Source organism: Elephas maximus, chromosome 19 (assembly GCF_024166365.1).
Source record: "Elephas maximus indicus isolate mEleMax1 chromosome 19, mEleMax1 primary haplotype, whole genome shotgun sequence".
NCBI classification, from domain to species: domain Eukaryota; kingdom Metazoa; phylum Chordata; class Mammalia; order Proboscidea; family Elephantidae; genus Elephas; species Elephas maximus.
In genome coordinates, this window is record NC_064837.1 from 14,045,362 (window position 1) to 14,071,040 (window position 25,679).

A 25,679-nucleotide genomic window follows, 5' to 3' on the forward strand; every position below is an offset into this window, starting at 1 on the left:
TTCTAGCCCAGTCATGTCCAGACTCAAAACCTCAGATTCGTCTTTGACTTTCCCTCATTCCCTCTCTTTCCTTTGACACTCAGTCAGTCTTCAAGTTCTTTCTATCATTCCACTTAACCAACAAATTTCTAGGTAGACAACTCAAAGATTTTGTGATTCTATGGTCTCTGTAGCTATTTTAAAAAGTTCCTTTATTATCCACCTCAAAGAACCAAGTTATGAGTTGAAACTCAGCTTCCCGTTTGTGAAGCAGGGACTGGACTGGGACATCAAAACTTTGGAGGTATCAATAGTGAATTTGTACAGATTAACTGTTTCTAGATTTTTAAACTTATTGTATACGTCATTTTTTGGAAATATATGGGGCATAAATAAATAGAATGTATAATATTCTTTAAAACATCCATTTTCTTTATCGGTCCCTTCTTTTTCAGTCCATCAGATTCTAGCCTAAGCCTTCATTGACTTCTTCATTTTATGATTTAGCTTTTTAACACTCTTTTTATGGCCACAGTCTTGGACTTTGATTTCTCCTACCAATTGGAATTTGATCTTGTTGCATTTTGGTTACTAGTCATTTCTTTGTTAACCTCTCCAGCTCTCACTTTCCTCAGTTATAAAATGAGGATTGTGATACCAACCACATGGGTATTGTGAAGATGAATTGAGATCATACATTTAAAACTCCTAATATAATACCTGGCTTACTGGTTCCTTATCTGTCAATCTATCTTCATTGTCTAGGACTATTATATGACACCTTTCAATGGTGCTAGAAGGAAGCAAAAATAAAGAGGAGGGTATGACAAGCATCCTTGGAAAAGGCTGAAAGGAAGAGTGAGATACACTTGGAGACCAGGACATGGCAGAGGGTGGACAGGACTGGGAGTATCACAGGAGGCCTTATGGGAAGTCGCCTCAAGGATATTTTGGTAGGGGAGTCAGAGAAGCCTCAGGCCAAAAACCATTGTTAAGAACCAGATTCCTCAACCCTCTGGGTTCAGTCAGCCAGAATGTCTATACTTTAACTAAGAGAGACTTAAAGAAATCCTTGATGGAAGTGGATTGCAGGAAGAAATTTCAGTTCCAGGAAAACATCTTTCTTTTCTCCCTTGGAATCTGAATAAGGAAGCTGGAAAAAAAGTAAGGCCTGTTCTCCCACTCCCTTCCCTCACCATGCATTATCAACTTTATTATTTAATCAGACTTTAAAAAAAATAGATATAAACCAATCCTTTGGGAAGGAGAAAAGGGATGTGAGGGATTAAAGGTGGAGAAAATACAGGACTGGATGACAGGAGGTGCCAGGTTATAACATTCAATGGGGAACTGTTCATTATGGACCCCCTAGAGCTGTGTCACTAGGCAGCTCTGGGCATTCTGACCACATAGCTTTGGGGACAGTTTGTTCATCACGGGATGTGGCCCAAGGAGGATGGAGTACTCAAAAGGTACTTAGGGACAGCAGAGCTTTGGGAGCTGAGGTGGGCAAGGCCTCTCAGGCCTCTCAGATGGTCATACTTCTCCACCATGCTGGGTTCATAGGGCAAGTCCAGGCCATATTCTGGACCTCAATTTCCTTGTCCATGGCAGCCGACTCCTCCTGGAATTGCTTCAGCACAGATTGAGGCTCAGGGCCTGAGAAATAGTCCTCCTTGTGCTGTTCCAAGGCCATCTGAGAGGGGAAGAACAAGATGGCTCAGCTCCTTGAGGCCCTCAGCCAAGATTACTACCCCTCACTCAAGCTGAATCCTTCCCCAGGACCCAGGCAGCTGTCTCTAACCATGACAGACTGGCACTGGCTGAAGAACTTGGTGAAAGTCTTCTGCATATGAGCCCCCTGGAGAGTGGGCAGTAAGTCCACTATATCTTTCTCTGTCACATCCTTGGAGATGGGCAGGGGGTTCCGCATGGTGCATGGGCCATTAGGGATTCAGAAGTACCAATCCAGCTACAGGTAGAAAAGCCACTCGAATACTCAGGCTGATGACCCAGGCATTTGATTCCCCATTCTCTGCATCCGAGAAGATCTTGGAGGATGATCACAACAGGTTACCTGGCCCAGGTGGGCAGAAGCATGTGAAGATGCACATAGTGACAAAATGGCAGAGCTGGTCACAGGACTCTAAGGAGACAGGGAACCTGGGTAAAATGAGAATGTAGGCTTTTAGACCAAGACATGAGACAGATCTCAGGCAGTGACCAAACATTTGGAGATGCAGAAAAGAATTTGTCTTGTGGCCTTGGCCTCTAAGTTCTAGAGCTGACACATAGTGAGTGAGTATTCAAATGTTTATGGGCTTGGCAATCACAAAAGGACAAATATTGTATTATCTTACTAATATGAAGTACCTAGAATAAGCAAATATATAGAGGTCAGAGTTTTACTAGTGGTTACCAAGAATGGGAGCAAAGAGAAGTGGGGGGAATTATTGTTTAGGAAGCAGTGAGTTTTTATTTATGGGGATGGAAAATTTGGCAAAGGTTATTGGTGGTGGTTGCTCAACATGATTGATATAATTGATCTCACTGAATTGTATATGTGAAAAATGTTGAATTGGCAAGGTGGGGCCAAGATGGCGAAGTAGTCAGGTGCTTCCTGTGGTCCCTCTTACAACAAAGACCCAAAAAAACAAGTGAATCGATTATATATGACAATCTATGAGCTCTGTACATCAAAGGCAAAGTTGAGGAATTAGACTGAGCAGCAGGGGGAGGGATAGACCATTCAGAAGCAGGGAGGAGTTGCTGGACTTGACCTGGCAGGAACCAACACCCTGCAGGCTGGATCAGCTGGCATGTGTGGTGATGCAAACAGTGGCACTCAGGACATGTTTTACACATTGGGAGAGACCAAGCGGCAGGGAGACTGCTCAACGTTCCAGAACCAGTGACAAGTGGTGCTCAATTGGCAAAAGATAAGTACGTGCATCTAAACTACCATGTGGATCAAAAAACACCCATTTTGGGAAGAACCTTTCTCCCATTTACCTGCCCCCTCCCCACTCTGCATTGGGTCCAGGCCAGCTTCAGTGACTGTCATGTCCCCTGGGTCAGAAGTAGAATCCGTTGTGTGTCCTGAGCCATTCTCCTGGCTTTGGAGAGGGAACATATTAACAAAAAGAAAAAAATAATCTGTCAGCTCCCCTAAGCCAGGAGCTCAGGGCAGGCACAGCTCCTTTGCCTAGGCAGGCATAAAAGGTCCATGACTTTGAATGCCTTTCACCCCTGCATGGACCTGTGTTGGACCACTTCAACAGTGTAGGCCCTCATTAGCACAATACAACAGGATATATATCTGAAGCTTAATTTCAATTGTATCAGCTATAAAGTGGAGTGGCAGGTTTGTGACATTTGACACTGCTCTGCCCATTAAGCAGGGTTCTCACCTGCCCACATCAAGGACTGAGGACTGGTGGCTCCATTCACACCACCTAGCCACCTGTGACAGGGGTACAAGAATAAATGTTGCCTCTCAGTCCTTGCAGCCAACAGCACTGGGTGCCCATAGTCCTGCTGCAAAACCCACCCACCTATATGCTCTAGTGAACAGGGACGTGTTTTCCTCACAGACACTTAGGGGCAGCTGTCAGCCCCTGCCTTGCTCAGCACATGACCCCTTACTGCAGTCAGAAACCTGGACCTACTCCAATCACCCCTGTCCATCTGGAACTATAGGTGAGAGCTTGTACCACACACTTAGTGATTGACGACCTGGACAACTAAACTGAATCCATACAAGAAAAGTAAATGGACTCCCGGGTTCACATACCTAGTAACAGCTCTAACCATCTGGTGACAGAACGTGAGATCCTGAAAGATGTCAATAATCAAACTAGCTTAAATGACCAGCCTATGTGGGCATATAAAAACAAAACAAAACAAGAAGCTAAAACACAGTAAGCAAACATAAAATAAATAAGTATAATAACTTACTGATGGCTCAGAGACAACAGTCAGTATCAAATCACATAAAAAGGCAGACCATGCTGGCTTCAGCAAGTGTGCAAAACAAAGAATCAAGAAATATTCTAGAAAAAGAGAGTTTCTTGGAATTACCAGAGGTAGAACTCAAAAGATTAATACACAGAGCTCTTCAAGAGATCAGGAAGGAGATCACGCAAAATGCAGAAAAACCCAAGGAACACACAGACAAAACAACAGAGGGAACTAAGAAGACTATACAAGGGCATAATGACAAATTTATCAGGCTGTGAGAATCCATACAGAGACAGCAAACAGAAATCCAAAAGATTAACAATAAAATTTCAGAATTAGACAACTCAATAGAAAGTCACTGGAGCAGAATTGAGACAATGGAAATCAGAATTAGTGAGACTGAAGATAAAGCACTTGACACCAACTTATTTGAGGAAATATCAGATAAAAGGATTTTAAAAAATGAAGAAATCCCAAAGAATTATGTGGGACTCTATCAAGAGGAATAACCTATGAGTGATTGGAGTACCAAAACAAGGGTAGGATAACAGAAAATGCAGAGAGAACTGTTGAAGATTTGTTTGCAGAAAATTTCCCTGATATCGTGAAAGATGAGAAGATATCTATCCAAGAAGCTTATCAAACCCCACAGAAAGTAGATCCAAAAAGAAAGTCACCAAGACATATTATAATCAAACTTGCCAAAACCAAAGATAAAGAGAGAATTTTAAGAGTGGCTAAGGATAAATGAAAAGTCATCTACAAATGAGAGTCAATAAGACTAAGCTCAGACTACTCAGGAGAAACCTTGCAGGAAATGGACAAATTTCTGGAAACACACTACCTACCTACACTAACACAGAGGTAGAACAACTAAATAAACTTATAATAAAAGAAGAGTTTGAAAAGGTAATTTAAAAACTCCCATCAAAAAAACCCTGCCCCTGATGGTTTCACTGGAGAATTCTACCAAACTTTCAGAGAAGAGTTAACACCACTACTACTAAAGGTATTTCAGAGCATAGAAAATGATGGAATACTCCCAAACTCATTCTATGAAGGCAGCATAACCCTGATACCAAAACCAGGTAAAAACATGACAAAACAAAACAAAAAAAGAAACTTACAGACCAATATCCCTCATGAACATAGTGCTAAAATCCTCAACAAAATTCTAGCCAGTAGAATTCAACAACATATCAAAAAAATAATTTACCATGACCAAGTGGGATTCATACCAGGTATGCAGGAATGGCTCAACATTAGAAAAACAATCAATGTAATCCACCACATAAATAAAACAAAAGAACCACTTGATCTCATCAATTGACACAGAAAAGGCATTTGACAAAGTCCATCACTCATTCATGATAAAAACTCTCAGCAAAATAGGAATAGAAGGGAAATCCTCTACATAATAAAGGCCCTTTATACGAAGCCAACACCCAACATCATCCTAAATGAAGGGAGTCTGAAAGCATTCCCCTTGAGAATGGGAACCAGACAAGGATGCCCTTTATCACCACTCTTATTCAACATTGTGCTGGAGGTCCTAGCCAGAGCAATTAGGCTAAAAAAAGAATTGAAGGGCATCCAAATTGGTAAGGAAGAAGTAAAAGTATCTCTATTTGCAGATGATATGATCTTATACACAGAAAACCTCAAAGAATCCACAAGAAAACTACTGGAACTAATAGAAGAGTTCAGCAGAGTATCAGGTAAAACAAGACAAACATACAAAAATCAGTTGGATTCCTCTATACCAACAAAGAGAACTTTGAAGAAGAAATCACCAAATCAAAACCATTTACAGTAGCCCCCAAGAAGATAAAATATTTAGGAATAAATCTAACCAGGGACGTAAAAGACCTATACAAAGAAAACTACAAGACACTACTGCAAGAAACCAAGAGTCCTACATAAGTGGAAAAACATACCTTGCTCATGGATAGAAAGACTCAACATTGTGAAAATGTCAATTCTACCAAAAGCTATCTACAGGTACAATGCAGTCTGTATCCAAATTCCAATGGCATTTTTTAATGAGATGGAGAAACAAATCATCAACTTCATATGGAAAGGGAAGAGGCCCTGGATAAGTAAAGCATTACTGAAGAAGAAGAGCAAAGTGGGAGGACTCACACTACCTGGTTTTAGAACTTATTATAACGCCATGGTAGTCAAAACAGCCTGGTACTGGCACAGCAGATACATAGAGCAATGAAACAGAGTTGAGAATCCAGACGTAACTTCATCCACCTATGAGCAGCTGATATTTGACAAAGGCCCAAAGTCCATTAAATGGGGGAAAAGACAGTCTCTTTAACAAATGGTGCTGGCATAACAGGATATTCATCTTGAAAAAAAAAAGAAATAAGACCCATACCACACACCATGCGTAAAAACTAACTCAAAATGGATCAAAGACCTAAATATAAAATCTAAAATGATAAAGATCATGGAAGAAGAAATAGGGACAATGCTAGAGGCCCTAATGCATGGCATAAACAAAATACAAAACATTACTAACAATGTACAAATACCAGAAGAGAAACTAGATAACTGGGAGCTCCTAAAAATCAAACACTTTTGCTCATCAAAAGACTTCACCAAAAGAGTAAAAAGACCAACCTACAGACTGGGAAAAATATTTTGGCTACAACATATCCACTCAGGGTCTAATCTCTAAAATCTACACAATACTGGAAAACCTCAACAACAAAAAACAGCCCAATTAAAAAATGCGCAAATGATATGAACAGACACTTCACCAAAGAAGACATTCAGACGGCTAACAGATACATGAGGAGATGCTCACCATCATTAGCCATTAGAAAAATGCAAATCAAAATTACAATGAGATACCATCTCACCCCAACAAGGCTGGCACTAATCCAAAAAACCCAAAACACTAAATGTCAGAGAGGTTGTGGAGAGACTAGAACACTTACGAACTGCTGGTGGGAATGTCAAATGGTACAACCACTTTGGAAATTGATTGGCACTTCCTTAAAATGCTAGAAAGATAAGTACCATATTCCACTCCTTGAAATATATCCTAGAAAGATAAGAGCCCTCACACGAATAGATATATGCACACCCCTGTTCACTGCAACACTGTTCACAATAGCAAAAAATGGGAACAACCTAGGGGCCCATCAATAGATGAATGGATAAAAAATTACAGTGTGTTCACACAATGGAGTACTATGCAATGTTAAAGAACAATGGTGAATCTGAGAAACATTTCATAACATGGATGAATCTGGAAGGCATTACGCTGAGTGAAATTAGCCAGTTGCAAAATGACAAATATTGTATGAGACCACTCAAGAAAAGGTTTAAACACAGAAGAAAATATTTTTTGATGGTTATGAAGATGGGGAGGGAGGGAGACGGGTATTCCCTAACTAGATGTTAGACAAGAGTTATCTTAGGTGAAGCGAAGGACAACACACAATACTCGGGAAGTCAGCGCAACTGGACTAACCCAAAAGCTAAGATGTTTCCTGAATACAACCAAACACTTCCAGGGACAGAGTAGCAGGGGCGGGGGTCTGGGCACCATGGTTTCAGGGGACATCTAGGTCAATTGGCATAACAAAGTTTATTAAGACAAAGTTCTGCATCCCACTTTGGTGAGTGGTGTCCGAGGTCTTTAAAGCTAGCAAGTGGCCATCTAAGATGCATCAGTTGGTCCCAGCCCACCTGGAGCAAAGGAGAATGAAGAACACCAAAGATACAAGGAAAATATTAGCCCAAGAGACAGAAAGGGTCACATAAACCAGAGACTCCATCAGCCTGAGATCAGAAGAACTAGATGGCGCCCGGCTACCACCAATGATTGCTCTGACAGGGAACACAACAGAGAATCCCTGATGGAGCAGGAGAAAAGTGGGGTGCAGAACTCAAGCTCTAGTAAAAAGACCAGACTTAATGGTCTGACTGAGACTGGAAGGACCCTGGAAGACATGGCCCCAGGACTCTCTGTTGGCCCAAAACTAAAACCATTCCCGAAGCCAACTCTTCAAAGATTAGACTGGACAATAAGGCATAAAATGGTGCTTGTGAAAAGTGTGCTTCTCAGCTCAAGTAAATACATGAGACTAAATGGGCAACTCCTGTTCAGAGGCAAGATGAGAAGGTTGAAAGGGACAGGAGCTGGTTGAGCAGACATGGGAAATTCAGGGTGGAAAGAGAGGAGTGTGCTGTCACATTACAGGGAGAGCAACTAGGGTCACCCAACAATATATGTACGAATTTTTATATGAGAAGATAACTTGAGCTGTAAACTTTCACTTAAGGAACAATTAGAAAAAAAAAAGAAAGAAAGAAAATGTTGAATTGGCAAATGTATTATCTAGATTTTTACAGCAGTAAGAAATTTAATAAAAAATATTTATGCACTTGGGATGAACCTTGGTGCTATGGGGAGGAGGAGGTAGGAAAGGATGAGGGAAAATACTTAAGAGAAGTTATATATCTGGGTTATAGAAGGAGCTTTCAGTGCATGAGGATGGAGAACCTGTATGCAGGGTAAGAAAGGAATGGGGCTGGGGAAATCTGGAGTGATCTTTAGGATTTCTGGAGAAGCTCTGGAGAGGTACCAGGTCTTCAAGGCTGGGTGGTGAGAAGATGCAAATTCTTGACAGACAGATGTGAGTTGACACAAGGTCAGTGGGGAGGAATCTGTGCCTTACCCATGGTCCTGGGCTCCCTGAAGTCTAGTCTCAGTGATCTCTCTGCACCAGGCCTGTAGCTCTGGGTCATCTTTCATGGCTTCATCACTCTTGTAGAAAAGACCGACCACCCCCTTCACACTCCTGCTCCCCAGTGAAGAAGATAGTAGATCTCAGGGGGTCAATACAGGACCTTCTGAACCTACGATCCTTCTAGTTTCTCTAACAGGCCTACTGGGCCCTCCCTTTCTTTGTTACCCTCGCCTGCTGATGATTTTGCAAAGCCTGGGGGCATCTTGGCCATAGAGAGATGATTTCACATCCAGGAGCCCATGGTCAGCCAGGTTATCAGGAGAGCAGAAGGAGCGATAGGTCAAACAAGCCATGTCTCTCTGCAGTATGTCCACATGGCCTCTACTACCACTGCTCACCACCTGAGGACAAATCCACAGCAGATAAACTAGGGTTAACCATGTCCTGTGGGGGAGGGACAGTAGCATCAAGAAGTATGAGATTAAAGGTCCTGTTGATGCTGGTCCTTATAACCAGGAGGCTACTCATGTGTGAGGCAGATTAGGAGGAAGGGAGAAGCCTGTACAGAGGGAGTAGAGATGGGGAGAAAGGTGGGTAAGAGAAACTACTCTTGAGGATCTTCCAGCATTAAGCCCTCCTTTTTCTTTGCTCATCCCTTTCTATACCAGGTCAAAAATCCCCCATTCAGAGACAAGATTACTCTGGGCCAGAATGTTGATCTCCATGGTGTATCAAAAACGGGGGATCAGGAGCTGGCTGCAGAAGAAAGAGGTGAGACACGGTCAAATAAGAGGGATCCCAGGATGCATGAAAATCCATTAAAACCTGTTGCTGTCAAGTCAATTCCGACTCATAGCAACCCTATAGGACAGAGTAGAACTGCCCCAAAGGGCTTCCCAGGAGCAGCTGGTGGATTCAAACTGCCAACCTTTTGGTTAGCAGCTGGGCTCTTAACCACTGCACCACCAGGGCTCCTGGATCCACGAGGGGGGGAGAAATTAAACACTCAATGACAGAAAAGAGAGGAGAGACTGGGTCTTCATGAAAAGGAGTGACTGTCAGAACTGTGTTTGGGTAAGATTTGGGAGAAGAGAAATGGGGAAATGTTGTCTCAGTGTCTCCAAAGGTCAAAGGTTTCAGGAGTTAATGTATTGTACAGTCTCATGTTATTTGTAAGAATTCTAGGAATCCTTTGTCTCACACCACAAAAACCAGCAGGCTCGCCATATGTGAAACCATTCCTTTGCCTTCTCTCTTATCACCACGGTAAAAGTATCTCTACCCCCTTCAGAGGTAAATTCCTCCGTTTGTACTAAGGAGCTCGTCCCTATTATTTTATTTTAGGTGTAGAGTTTAGAGTTAGGTTTAGACTTAACACTAAACCCTAATACCCTAAAACTAATTCAAAACCCTAATCCTTCAACCAAAACCCTAGTACCCTAAACCTAACCCTAAACCTTGACCTAACTCTAAAGCCCTAAAGCTAAACCCCAACACAATGCCCTAAACCCTAATACCATAATCCTACCCTTAACACTCTAAACTTGAATCCTAAAACCCTGATCCTGATGCTGACCCTGACCCTAAAACCCTGAACCCATTCCCTTTTACCTTCCCCGGGACTTCACTCCTGCAGCAGCAGTTTCTACCAGTTTACAAACGTGCTTGGTATTGTATACCCTACAAAAGAAGACCCACCCTTGATTCCACACCCTTTGCCTTTAGCTCCTTTAGCTCTTTCTTCCCTTTCACAGTGAGTCCTCTTAAAAGAATCATCTTGTATTGTCTATACTTACTCATCTCACGTGTTTTGCCCATCCCACACCTACCAGCTTCCATCACCTCCATACCATTACCTCCCTGTTGACAAATCCAATTGTCACTTCTCTGTTTATAACTTTCTTGACCTCAGCAGCTTTGAGACAAAGAGTCATCCACCCTCTTGAAACACTTTCTTCTCTTGGCTGCCAAGACACAGTAATTGTTTGTTTTCCTCCTACCTCAATGGATGCCCTTTCTCTTGCTCCTTTTCTCACTCCAGTCCCCCCTCTCAACTTGTAAAGGTCAGGGTTCCCTAGAGTTATATTCTGAACCAAATTCTCTGCTCTAGCTGTAAATTCTAGGGAACTTCATCTAGTAAAATGGCTTTTAATACTTCTACTTTCTAACAACATTCAATTTTACATCTTCAACCCCGACCTCTTCCAGAAGCTCCAGGATTATGTATCCAACTGCCCTCCTGGAATTTTCAAATGGACATCTATAGGCATTGAGAAACTCATATGGTGAAAATGGATCTCTTGATTCTTCTCCCTACCCACATAAAATGCTTTCTCTCCCATCGTTTACTACCTCCCTTTCCTCCTCACCCAAGTTGCACTCTATATTTAAATAAAACCTAATATCTGCCATTATCCATGCACCTTTCTTTCCTTGTATCTACAGAGCTCTCTGACTAGAACGTCCCCTCCCTCACTACCTACCTGGAAAACTCCTTAGCCCAAATTTCAACTCCTTTGTAAAGCCTATTCTCACACTTTCCCCAACTCCTAGCAGGTATGCGCTCTGAATGTTTCCACAGCACAATGTATGTGTGTGTCTCTGTGTGTGTATCTCTGTGAGTGTGTGTGTGTCCACATCTAATATAAGATTGCTGTTAACCTACTATGCCACAAGGTTAGACTCTAGGTAGCCTCCTGAGGCTAGGAGTATAAAATTTGCAGGGCAGCCAAATGCAGAATGACAGAGATGCTGAAATACTTTGTAGATAGGATGCAGGCAGGGCAGGCTCCTCATGGTGGCCACAGAAATAACCTCAGCCACCAGATATCCTCTCAGCAGATGTGACTGTCACTGGGGCAGCTGGAAATCAGTGCTCCAGACCCAGATCTCAGCCAGGGGCCAAGCCATAGGGGGATCTGAGGGCAGGAACAGCAGAGGTGGGGGGTATCCGTGATGAGATGTCTGAAGCTAGAGCAGAAGGGGGAGTGGGGAGTGAGGGCTTGTGGGTCTAAGTCCTAAAGGAATGGCTGGGGGCAGAATGCCTAGGTCTCTAAGCTGGATGACTGTGGGTAAAAGTCTTCCATCAGACTCAAGCTTCAGCATGATCAGAGGGGCTGCCATATGCTGCTGCTTAAAAGTGTTGACATTGGGCTTGACCCCATCCAACAGAGAGAAATCAACTTCAAACAGAGATCCAGCCTGGATGGTGGAGGGAAGGGTAGATAAAGGGTTTGGGTCAGTTTCAGATCTACCCTTCTCTTACTTGCCAGGGTGGGTCCTCCCTATACCCATCCAAGTCTTTTACCTTAAACACTAATCCCTTTCCCCAATGCAGCCCTGAAGGCAAGGATTCCATGTGTTGTGTCTTCCCTCAGACTTGGGGCTCATTGAGGTAAAGTTTCTGACTTTCTACAATGCAACCCCCAAACCAAAGTCTTCCCTTAACCCCTCCTCTGCAGGCCTTAGTCAAATGTAGTCAACATCCAGAAGCAGGAACTCTTTCCTAAGGTTGACAGACGTATAATAAAGAAGTACAAGATGACAGTGGAGATGGAAGATGACCAGGCAAAGAAGGAGAGATGGTGTAGATCAGTGGTTCTCAGCCATGGATGATTCCCTCCCTCTTCCCAAAAAAAAGGCTATTGGGTAACGTCTAAAGACGTTTTTTGGAGCCCTGTGGTGCAGTGGTTAAGAGCTTGGCTGCTAACCCAAAGGTCAGCAGTTTGAATCCCCCAACTGCTCCTGGGACACCATATGGGGCAGTTCTACTCTGTCCTATAAGGTCGTTACGTGTTGGAATCAATGGCAATGGGTATGGGTACAGACATTTTTTGGCTGTCACAACTGGAAGAATACTACTGGCATCTAGTGGGTAGAGGCCAGGGATGCTACTAAACATCCTACAATGCACAGGACAGCCACCACAACAGTAGTGCCAAGGTTGAGACAGCCTGAGTGCAGATGGAGGGAGTATTGCAGAGACATGGGAAAGGGGAGGAGGAGGAAGAAGGAGGCAAAGAGAAAGGGGCTGGGGAGAATGGCTGGAGTGGTAGGTGAGCAGGGTAGGGCGCAGCACCTGGAGTTCTTTCTCCAGCTGGACCTTCAAGACTTCCATCCCTAGAGGCAGCACCAGCCAGGCTGGGAGGCTCATGAAATGCCTCAAGAGCATGGGGTTTGCACAGCTGAGGAACTCATAACCGAAGAAGGAATCATTAACCCGCTCTAGGGACATCAGCTGAGGAGCACACCGTGAGCTCTGAGCTCCTCCTTCCACTGACGTGCCTAATCCTTCCTCCCTCTTCTTTATATAGACATATAAATATGTACATAGTTTTGGAAGGTTGTGTAACTAACCAGCCAGAGCAGTCTTTTCACATGGAGGTGCTTTGTTGAAATCTTTCAATCTCTATAGATTTTACGGAATCCATTGTCCCCTTGGTGGCCAAGTCCTTCAACCCGTGGAAAGAATGGCAGTGCAGGAAGATCAAGAAAGGATCCCACCTCCCCACCCTGGGATGCAAGTATCGGGCCTCAACTCAGCACTCACTTTTGCTGGATTGAAATTGAAGTCAAAATCCTTGTCTTCGAGGAATCACTCCTTCCTGGGATGGTCCCGCTGCCTACTCCCTGCTACACCATCACCACCCATTGCCGTCGAGTCGATTCCGACTCATAGCGACCCTATAGGACAGACTAGAACTGCCTGATAGAGTTTCCAAGGCAGGATTAATCCGTCTTTTACTTGGCACGTTTCTCGGAGTCTCCCGGAGGAACAGAGGCTTTCCCAGGCTCACCAACACACCTTCCTTCTTTCCTCCAGCTCCTCCTTTTAAATAGGTTCTGGGGGTCATCACTGACTGCCCGGGTTGGGGCGGGGGGTACCCAACAGCACAGTCCTCCCTTCACACCCTTCCGCCTGGCTCCCCACCCCCTCCCCCCTCCTCTGCCTGATCTCTTTCACCTCCCCCTTCCCCATCTCATCTTTCCCTTTTATGTCACAGCATCCCTCCGACCCTTGTTTTCTCCAGCCCTCCAGGTACTACCCCCCGCCCCTCCCTCGCCAGTGTCCTCGGGTAGACAGAGAATCCCGTCGCCCTGCATCCAGAGGTAGCAGGGGAGGAAGATCTCGCCTTCAGTCCCAGGGCCATGCACTCTGATTCGCTTCCACAACCAGTCGACATTCAACAGGCCTCTGAGCGTGCGCAGCTTCACCAGCAGGAGGCGCCCCAGCTGTAGGAGGACGTGGATCTCAAACTCCGCTACCCGACAGGACAGAACCCAAAGGCAGGTTTGGAAGTCCTCAGAGAGGACGGCTGGTCAGTGGTCAGTGACCACGCCCCAGGAGAGACCTGACTCCGAGTCGGAGTAGCGCGGTCTGTGGGGCTCCAGCCCCTGGTCCCCGGCCGCGTCCGAGAAACCGCTGCGCGCCCCAGCCGGCGTCTCGTCTCTACTCCTTCCAGCCAAGCTGGGAAATGCCGCTCTTTCTCCTGTCCCTCTCGCTTTCCCTTTTCCTACCAGGCACCCCAGCCTCAGCCTGGCCTCACTCCCTGGCCCCGCTTCCCGGGCGCTTCTAGCTGCTGAGGTCTAGCGCCCCGGGCTCCTCCTCGTCGCCACCTCCCCTTCCCCCGGTCCCCACCAACCCCGTGGCTTCCGCAGGGTCCCAGGTCCCCTGGCCGAGCCCGGCTGCCGCCTGCCCCGACCGTGCGCCACACCGGCCGCAGCTGCTTCCTAGGTCTGCCTCCACGTGCTCGCCCACCAGCCACAGCTGCTCCGCGTTGCAGGAGCCCGCACAGAGCGAGTCCCCAGTGCCCACGCGGATAGCGCATTTGCCCATCTTGCCTGGATTGAGTGCGACTGGGGGAAAATCAACAATTAATAGGATCTGAGACCCAACCCTGGAAAAACCACACCCAGACCGAGTTCACGTTGTGTTGGGGTTCCAGGTCGCCCTTCCACCCACAGGATCCTCCCCCATTCAGATGTAGGTATCCCGCTCAGTTAGCGTCTCTGTACTGGCGGGAGAGGAGATTCTCACAGTAACTCCAGAAGGCGCAGCCCCACCCATATGCGCTTGGCGAACAATCCCTGACGCGACTTCCACACCCAGCCAGGACCTGGACAGGCCAGCCCCCGGATGATGACAGCTAAACACTAGCGATCACCCCCACCCCATTCCGGTCAATAAATGGATAACACAGCAACAGGCCGTGGAGATGAGGGAGGTGGAATGATTTGAAGTGTGGAAGCCTTTAAAATAAAAAGTGAGTAAACCAACTTTCTCGGCAAGAGAGAGTTGCGGGGAGGTGAAGTAGATGGGGTTTGCTGTCTAGCCAAGAGTGGGGAGTTTAGAATTCCCCTTCTGGTTGAGTCATGAAGCTTCCCACGGGGCAACCCTGATACTGGCTCTTTGAGGCCTGCACGCAACTCTGAGAACCTGGAATGTGCCCCATTGGCACCTCTTTCAGGACCCTTTCTTCCCCATCCCACCTTCCAAGCCTTTGCTCTCCTCCTCCTCCCGGGGGACAATTGCCGTTGTTGTTGTTAGTTGCCCACAAGATGGCAGCCCCATGTGTCCAGAGAACTGCTCCACAGTGTTTTCAAGGCCATGACCTTTCTAAAGCACATTGCTAGGCCATTCTTGCAAGGTGCCTCTGAGTGGGTTCTTACAGCCAGCCTTTCAAGCACTTAAGCCTTTGGGCCACACAGGTGCAAATCCTTCTCAGCCTCCTTCTTTGGATGTTCATTTCTACTCACCCCTTAGAGGCAGCCCTCCTGACCACTCAGCTTGCCTTTTTCCTGGCCTTCCTGTTCTACTGTGAACCAAAGGCCTTGAATCCACAGCTTTTTTGTTTAAATTCCTTCCATCTTGTCATTTTGAAATCGTCAGTTAATCAAAATAGTTGGCTACAGTTGGAAGAAAAAATTATACAGGCGTCCTGTTAAGGGTGATGGAAAAATTTGGAAACGGATCGGGGTGATGGTAGAACAATGACTGGATTAATGTCGCTGAATTATACATGCAAAAAAGCTGAAATGGCAAATGTTTTGTTAAATATATATTTGCTACAAACTGAGAAAAAGAATACACAGAAAAAGAGACCCATGAGAACAGAAACTGGCTACCATGACTTAGGGTCAGCAGACACCACAATTTGCAGACTCAGGCCCATAAAAAGCACATATATTGAAACTATCAGACACACAATATATAACAAGAATGTTGCATAGTTTAAAGAAATAAATGGAGATGTTGACAGTATGCCAAAGTGACAAATGACAATCAAAACTGAGCAGACAGTTCCTAAAAAGTGTGGAAGAGTTGTGTGCCCAATACCAGGGAATAAATCATGATTAGTCCAAGCAATCCCATTCCCTCTGCCAGGGGTTGTCTAAGGATGGTCACGTGACCCAGTTCTGATCAACCTGATGTAAGCGGAAGGCTGCAGGTGGCTTCTGGAAAAGATTGACTTCCTCATTATAGAGAAACAGAGGAAGGAAAAGAACCATTGCATTTCTGCCACTCCACCTCCTCCCCACTTCCTCCTTTGGATTTATTAGGCGATAGATGGAATAGCAGCAACAATCTTGTGACCATGAGGAGGGCCAGTTCAAGAAAATCAAGGGGTGCCAACTCAGCACCTTGACTTTGTTAAGCTGTCAGATCAACTCTGGGTCTGCCTAATGGTAGACTTCTCTCCGAAGGAAACAATAAAAGATCTTATGCAGTTAAAATATATATATTTTATATATTGTATATATTATATATATATACACAGACATACCTTAAACATTTTTTTGTTTTTTTGAGAATATACACAGTAGAACATACATCAACCGAACGATTTCTGTGTGTACAATCCAGTGACGCTGATTACATTCTTCAAGCTGTGAAACAATTCTCACTCTCCTTTTCAGAATTGTGCCTCCCCATTAACATAAACTCACTGACCTCCTAAGTTTCCTATCTAATGTTTCAAGTTGCTGTTGTCAATTTCATCCCATATAGATAGTTCTTAAAAGAGTGCAATGGTCAAGGCAGACATTCTTTACTAGTTAAGCTAAACTATTATTTGGTTTTAAGAAGACTTCAGGGAATATTTTTGGTTTAAGATTTAAAAATTATCTCAGGGCAATAGCTTCAGGGGTTCATCCAGGCTCCATGGCTCCAGAAAATCTGAATTCTATGGGAATTTGAAATTCTGCTCCACATTTTCTTTTTTTTTTTTGAGGGTCTCCTTTTTTTTCTGTTCTGCATTTTCTCCCTTTTGATCAGTATTCTTCTATAGAATCTTTGATCAAAACATTTAATAATAGTAGCCAGGCACCATCCAGTTCTTCCGGTCTCATGGCAAAGGAGGCAGTTGTTCGTGGAGGCAATTAGCTACACATTCCTTTTCTTCCTCCTGTTCCTGACTCTCCTTCTTCCTCTGCTGTTCCAGCTGAATAGAGATCACTTGCTGTACCTTACATGGCCACTTGCAAGATTTTAAGACTCCAGGCACTACACAAAAAGCTAGGAGATAGAACAGAAGCACTAAACACAATATATTAGGCCAATTAACTGGAATGTTCCATAAAACCATGACCTTAAACCTACAAAGCAAGAAACCAAACCCATGAGATATTTGGTTGTATGAAGCAAACTCAGCAGTTGCTTTTTTTTGTAAGTGTATCTATCACACATCTTTTTTCAATTCAGGTATACAACTTATTGACAGCAATTAAGGGCTATGCAACCCTACCCTTTATCAATGCAATTTTTCCATCACCGTAAACTGAAACTCAGTGTTCCACAAGCAATAACTCCACCTTCTCCCCTCCCTTTCACCCCTGGTAACCAGTGATAAACTTTGGTATCTACAAATTTGCCTGTTCTTGTCTCTTTATATAAGTGAGGTCATACAATATTTGTCCTTTCGTGAGTGGCTTATTTCACTCCGCATAATCTCTTCAAGCTCCATCCATGTTGTAACATGTATCAAGGCTTCATTTCTCTTTCGGGCTGAGTAGTATTCCATTGTATGTATGTACGTACCACATTTTGGTTATCCATTCATCCATTGATGGGCATTGAGGTTGTTTCCACCTTTTGGCTATTGTGAATAATACTGCAAAGAACATTGCTGTACATATGTTTGTTTGCATCGCTGCTTTCAAGTCCCTTGGGTATATTCCTAATAGTGGAATAGCTGGGTCATATGACAGTGTTATTTATAGTTCTTTGAGGAAGTGCCACACTCTTTTCCACAATGGCTGTACCTTTTGCATTCCCACCGGCAACAGATAAGAATTCCAATTGCCCCATGTCCTTGCCAACGCTTATTTTCTGTTTTTTTTTTTTTTTTTAGTCATCCTAGTGGGAGTGAAATGGTATCGCATTGTGGTTTCGATTTGTATCTCTCTGATGGCTAATGACATTGAGCATATTTTCATGTGTTGGGTGGCCATTTGAATGTCTTCTTTGATAAAGTGTCTATTTAGTTCCTTTAACCATTTTTTGATTGGATTTTTTTGTTGTTGCTAAATTGCTGAGGTTATATATATATATTTTGGTTATTAGATTCTTATCAGATACATGATTTCCAAAGATATTCTCCCAGTCAGTAGCTTGTCTTTTCACTTTTTTTGTAAAGTCTTTTGATGAACAAAAGCTTTTAATTTTTATGAGGTCCCATTTATTTATTTTGTCTTTTGCTGTTTGTGTTTTTGTTGTTATGTTAGATAATCCACTGTTAAAAGGTAGGCCTGACAGCATTGCCCCTGCTTTTTCTTCTAAGAATTTTGTGGTTTTAGTTTTCACGTTTTGAATTTTGAATTTGTTTTTGCATATGATGTGAGGCATGGATCCTGTTTCATTTTTCTGCATGTGGAAAACCAATTTCCCCAACACTATTTTTGAGGAGCCTCTCCTTTCCCCATCTAATGGACTTAACACCATTGTCAAAAATCAGTTGACCATAGATATGTGGGTTTACTCCTGGGCTCTCAATTCTATTCCAGTTGTCTTATACATTTTAAGTGAAACAATAAATGTGTAGTCATTCATGAATTTTTTTATATAGGGGCAAAATTTTTTCTTTGTGTGTGGGACCATAATAAGAGCTCCCTTAGGTCTCTCTTACATAAACCACACCAAGTAAATAGGTATTTATTTTAAGTGGAGCTGGAATCTATAGGTTCTTATAAAGAAAACTAAATGCAGCATCTGTCTAGATTTTTAGTTTTCCCCAAATACTTTACAGTTGTCTTCCCTACTCCTAATTACTAATTTGATAGTTATTTTTAAAATGATTCCTACTTATAAAGTAAAAAAATAATCAGCTTGGTTTTAATAAAAACCATATCTTTCTGTTTATACTCAAATTACATCAGTTTCTTTATAAATTGCATAATTACAGTAACAAATACAACTGATATAAACAGTTTTGAAAGCTTATACAACTATTCTTGATAAACGTAAGATTCAACTGGAGGACATCAAAGTACAAGGTAAGTCAGAAATTAGTCTCTTAGCTATCTAAGTGTGTTTGGCATGCTGTGGGCATTTCAGTGTTTTCTAGAGAAGATGGGGAGTGTCAGTTACCCATTAAGTTGGTTAAGCATAGATGATTAAGGAGCTCTGGTGGTGCAGTGGTTAAGTGCTCAGCTGCTAACTGAAAGGTTGGTAGTTCAAACCCCACCAGTGGCTCTTTGGGAGAAAAATGAATGTGGCAGTCTGCTCCTGTAGCAATTACAGCCTTGGAAGCCCTACCTGACAGTTTTACTATGTCCTTTAGGGTCGCTATGAGTTGGAATCGACTCAGAGGGGTATTGTTAAATATGGAGTCCCTGGGTGGTAAAAAATGGTTAATGAGCTTAGCTGCTAATGAAAAGGTTGGTGGTTCGAGTTCACCCAGAGGCACCTCAGAAGAAAGAACTAGTGATCTACCTCTGAAAAAGCAGCCATTAAAAACCCAATAGAGGGGGTGGGGACAAGATGGCAGAGTAGTCAGATGCTTCCAGTGAACCCTCTTACAATAAAGACCTGAAAAAACAAGTGAGATGATTCTATTTCTGACAAGCTAGGAGCCCTGAACATCAAAGTTAGAAAATGGACTGAGTGGCAAGGGAAGGGAGAGATGGTTCAGAAGCAGAATGGAGCTGCTAGGCCTGAATCACCAGGATCCCTCAGGCACCATTCCCAGGAGCAGCTCTGGCAGGCTGGTGGTAGTGTTCGGCTTCAGTTTCCTCAGGGAGAAACAGCCAGCCGCACAGCCTACTCACACCTCTGAAATCAGAAAAGAACAGCACTCTCGGCAAAAGCTAAGTACTTGAGTATATTTTACCATACACTGAGCCCCAAAGCCGGCTTCAGCAACTGTTGATTTCTCTGGGCCTGAGATAGATCCTGCTGCATGCTCTGGGCCATTCTCCCAGCCTTGGAGAAGGAATAAATTCACAACTGGGGGAAAAGGTAATCTGCCAGCTTCACTAACGTGGGGAGCTCAGGACAGAAGCGGCTCCTGTCCAGGCTTAAATGGTCTGTAGACTTTGAATACATTCCCCCGCTGCATGGACCTGAGTGGGCCTATTTCAGGAGAATAGGCCCTTGTTGGCAGATTGCAACTGTTTCAGCTGCGCGGTGGAGAGGTGGTTGTTTGATGTTTGACACCACTTTGCCTATTAAACTGGGTCCTCACCTACCCACATCAGGGGCCTAAGGATGGGTGGCTCCACTTGGGTCACCCAGCCACCAGTGACAGGGGTCCAAGGATAACTGTTACCTCCCAGTCCTTACAGCCAGAAGTATTGGGTGCCCATGGTCCCTCTGCAGAACCCACCCACCTGTGTGCTCTAGGGAACAGGGATGTGCCTTCCTCACAGACACTTGAGGGACACTTATCAGCCCCCTGCCTTGTTCAGAGCATGATCCCCTGCTGCAACAAGATACCAGTATCTACACCAATCGCCCCTGCCTCTCTAAGACTATAGGACAGAGCCTGTACCACACACTTGATGACCAACTACCTGGACACCCGAGCTGAATCCATACGAGAAAAGTGAATGGACTCTTAGGCTCCAGTGCCTGGTAATAGCTCTAGCCATCTGGTGAAAGGATGTTAGAGCTTCAAAGGTGAATATAATCAAGCCAGCTCACTCAAGCAACCTATTTGGGCATATCAAAACAAAAACAAAGCAAGAAGCTAGGATACAGTATGCAAACACAAAATAAACTAATACAATAACTTATAGACGGTTCAGAAACAACAGTCAATATCAAATCACATAAAGAACCAGACCATGATCACTTCAACAAGCTCTCAAAACAAAGAATCAAGGGATCTTCTTGGCGAAGGTGGCTTCCTGGATTTACTGGATGCAGAATACAAAAGATTAATGTACAGAACTCTCAAGACATCAGGAAGGAGATCAGGCAATATACAAAACAAGCCAAGGAACACACAGATAAAGCAGTTGAAGAAATTAAAAAGGTTATTCAAGAACATAATGAAAAATTTAATAAGCTGCAAGAATCCATAGAGAGACAGCAATCAGAAATTCAGAAGATTAACAATAAAATTACAGAATTAGGCAACTCAATAGAAAGCCAGAGGAGCAGAATTGAGCAAGCAGAAGGCAGCATTGGTGAGCCTGAAGAACCAATATATTTGAAGAAAAATCAGATAAAAGAATTAAAAAAAATGAAGAAACCTTAAGAATTGTGTGGGACCCTATCAAGAGAAATAACCTACAAGTGTTTGGAGTACCAGAAGAGGGAGGGATAATAGAAAATACAGACAGAATTGTTGAAGATTTGTTGGCAGAAAACTTCCCTGGTATCATGAAAGATGAGAAGATATCTATCCAAGATGCTCAATAAATTCCACATAAGGTAGATTTTAAAAGAAAGTCACCAAGACATATAACTAAATTTGCCAAAACCAAAGATAAAGAGAGAATTTTAAGAGCAGCTAGGGATAAATGAAAAGTCACCTACAAAGGAGAGTCAATAAGAATAATCTCAAACTACTTGGTAGAAACCAAGCAGGCAAAAGACAATGGGATGACTTATATAAAACACTGAAGGAAAAAAATTGCCAGCCAAGAATCATACATCTAGCCAACTGTCTCTCAAATATGAGGGTGAAACTAGGACATTTCCAGATAAACAGAAGTTTAGGTAATTTGTAAAAACCAAACCAAAACTATAAGAAATACTAAAGGGAGTTTTCTGGTTAGAAAATCAATAATATCAGATATCAACCCAAGACTAGAACACTGGACAGAACAATCAGATGTTAACCCAGATAAGGAAATCACAAAAATAAATCGAGATTAAAAAAAATGCTCAAAACAGGGAAACAGCGATGTCATTAGGTAAAAGAAGACAACATTAAAACAATGAAGAGGGACTAAGAAATGTAATCATAGATCTTTCATATGGGGAGGAAGACAAGGCGATATAAAGAAATTAAGGTTAGGTTTAAACACAGAAAAATAGGGGTAAATATTAAGGTAACCACAAAGGAGACTAACAATCTTACTCATCAAAATAAAATACAAGAAAAAAATACTCAGCAGAAACAAGATCAATAAACAACGAATAAGAGGAAAAGACAATATATAAAGATAAACTACTCAGCACAAAAAATTAAGTGGGGAAAAGAAACTGTCAACAACACACAAAAAAAGACATCAAAATGACAACACTAAACTCATAAAAAAAAAAAAAAAACTCATACCTATCTATAATTAAGCTGAATGAACCAATAAAGAGACAGAGAGTGGCAGAATGGATTAAAAAACACGATCCGTCTATATGCTGCCTACAAGAGACACACCTTAGACTTAGAGACACAAACTAAAACTTAAAGGACGGAAAAAAAAATATCAAGGAAACAACAATCAAAAAAGAACAGGAGTGGCAATATTAACTTCTGACAAAATAGACTTTAAATTTAAATCCACCACAAAGGATTAGGAAGGACACTATATAATGATTAAAGGGACAATATACCAAGAAGACATAACCATATTAAACATTTATGCACCCAATGACAGGGCTGCAAGATACATAAAAAAAAAAAACTGTATCAGCATTGAAAAGTGACATAGACAGAGCCACAATTATAGTAGGAGACTTCAACACACCACTTTCAGTGAAGACAGGACATCCAGAAATAAGCTCAATAAAGACATGGAAGATCTAAATGCCACAATCAACCAACTTGACCTCATAGACATATACAGAGCACTCCACCCAACAGCAGCCAAGTATGCTTTCTTTCTAGTGCACATGGAACATCCTCTAGAATAGACCACATATTAGGTCATAAAGCAAGCCAAAACATCAAAATATTACAAAGCATCTTTTCTAACCATGAGGCCACAAAAGAAGAAATCAACAACAGGAAAAGCAGGGAAAAGAAATCAAACACTTGAAAACTGAACAATACCCTGCTCAAAAATGACTGGGTTGTAGAAGACATTAAGGATGGAATAAAGAAATTCATAGAATCCAATGAGAATGAAAACACCTCCTATCAGAACCTTTGGGACACAGCAAAAGCGGTGCTCAGAGGTCAATTTATATCAATGAATGCACACATCCAAAAAGAAGAAAGGGCCAAAATCAAAGAATTATCCCTACAACTGGAACAAATAGAAAGAGAGCAACAAAAGAAACCCTCAGGCACCAGAAGAAAGCAAATAATAAAAATCAGAGCAGAATTAAATGAAATAGAGAACAGAAAAACAATTGAAATAGTTAACAAGACCAAAAGCTGGTTCTTTGAAAAAATTAACAAAATTGATAAACCATTGGCCAAGGTGACAAAAGAAAACAGAAAAGGAAGCAAATAAGTGGAATAAGAAATGAGGTGCGTGATATCAAAACAGACCCAACTGAAATTAAGAGACTCATATCAGGTTACAATAAAAAATTGTACTCTAACAAATTTGAAAACCTGGAAGAGATGCATGAATTTCTAGAAACACAATACGTACCTAAACTAACACAAACAAAGGTAGAAAAACTAACTAGACCCATAACAAAAGAAGAGATTGAAAAGGTAATAAAAAAAACTCCCAACAAAAAAAAACTCCTGACCCAGCCGACTTTGCTGCAGAGTTCTACCGAGCTTTCAGAGAGGAGTTAACACAACTACTACGAAAGTTATTTCAGAGCATAGAAAAGGACAGAATACTCCCAAACTCATTCTATGAAGCCAGCATACCCCTGTTACCAAAACCAGGTAAAGGCACTACAAAAAAAGAAAATTACAGACCTATATCCGTCATGAACTTAGCTGCAAAAACCCTCAACAAAATTCTAGCCAATAGAATTCAATAACATATCAAAAAAATTATTCACCATGACCAAGTGGGATTCACATCAAGTATGCATGGATAGTTCAACACTAGAAAAACAATTACTGTAATCCGTCATATAAATAAAACAAAAGACAAGAACCACATGATCTTATCAACTGATGTGTAAAAGGCATTTGACAAAGTTCAACACCCATTCATGATAAAAACTCTCAACAAAATCGGAATAGAAGAAAAAATTCCTCAACATAATAAAGGGCGTTTATACAAAGCCAACAGCCAACATCATCCTAAATGGAGAGAGTTTGAAAGCATTCCCCTTGAGATCGGGAACCAGACAAGGTTGCCCTTTATCACCACCCTTATTCAGCATTGTGCAGGAGGTCCTAGCGAGAGCAATTAGGCTAGATAAAGAAATTAAGCGCATCCAGATTGGTAAGGAAAAAGTCAAAGTATCTCTATTTGCAGATGACATGATCTTATACACAGAAAACCCTAAGGAATCCTCAAGAAAACTACTGAAACTAATAGAAGAGTTCAGCAGATTATCAGGATACAAGATAAACATACAAAAATCAGTTGGATTGCCTTACACCAACAAAAAGAACATTGAAGAGGAAGTCACCAAATCAATACCATTTACAGTAGCCCCCAAGAAGGTAAAATACTCAGGAATAAATCTTACCAGAGATGTAAAAGACCTATACAAAGAAAACTACAAGACACTACTGCACGAAACCAAAAGAGTCCTACATAAGTGGAAAACTTACCTTGGTCATGGATAGGAAGACTCAACATTGTAAAAATGTCTATTCTACCAAAAGCCATCTATAGATACAATGCAATTCTGATCCAAATTCCAACGACATTTTTTAATGAGATGAAGAAATATATCACCAACCTCACACGGAAAGGAAAGAGGCCCTGGATAAGTAAAGCATTACTGAACAAGAAGAATAAAGTAGGAGGCCTTGCTCTGACCTGATTTTAGAACCTATTATACCTCCACGAAAGTCAAAACAGCCTGGTACTGGTACAACAACAGGTACACAGATCAGTGGAACAGAATCGAAAATCCAGACATAAATCCATCCACATATGGTCAGCTGATATTTGACAAAGACCCAAAGTCAGTTAAATGGGGAAAAGACAGTCTGCTTAACAAATGGTGCTGGCATAACTGGATATCCATCTACAAAAAAATGAAACAAGACCTATACCTCATACCATGCACAAAAACAAACTCAAAATGGATCAAAACCTAAATATAAAATCTAAAATGATAAAGATCATGGAAGAAAAAATAGGGACAGCGCTAGGAGCCCTAATACATGGCATAAACAGTATAGTAAACATTACTAACAATACAGAAGAGAAACTAGATACTGGAAGCTCCTAAAAATCAAACACCAATGCTCATCCAAAGACTTCACCAAAAGAGTAAAAAGACTACCTACAGACTGGGAAAAAGTTTTTAGCTATGACATTTCTGATCAGGGTCTGATCTCTAAAATCTACAGGATAATGGAAAAACTCAACTACAGAAGGACAAATAACCCAATTAAAAAATGGGCAAAGAATATGAACAGGCACTTCACCAAAGAAGACATTCAGGTAGCTAACAGATACATGAGGAAATGCTCACGATCGTTAGCCATTAGAGAAATGAAATAAAAACTACAATGAGATGCCATCTCACTCCAGCAAGGCTGGCAT

General features: G+C 42.4%; 1 pseudogene; it reads right to left on the minus strand.

Annotated features, from left to right (window-relative positions):
* Positions 1-1,412: 1,412 nt before the first annotated feature.
* Positions 1,413-14,487, minus strand: LOC126062611 (polyunsaturated fatty acid (12S)/(13S)-lipoxygenase, epidermal-type-like; annotated as a pseudogene).
* Positions 14,488-25,679: the final 11,192 nt, after the last annotated feature.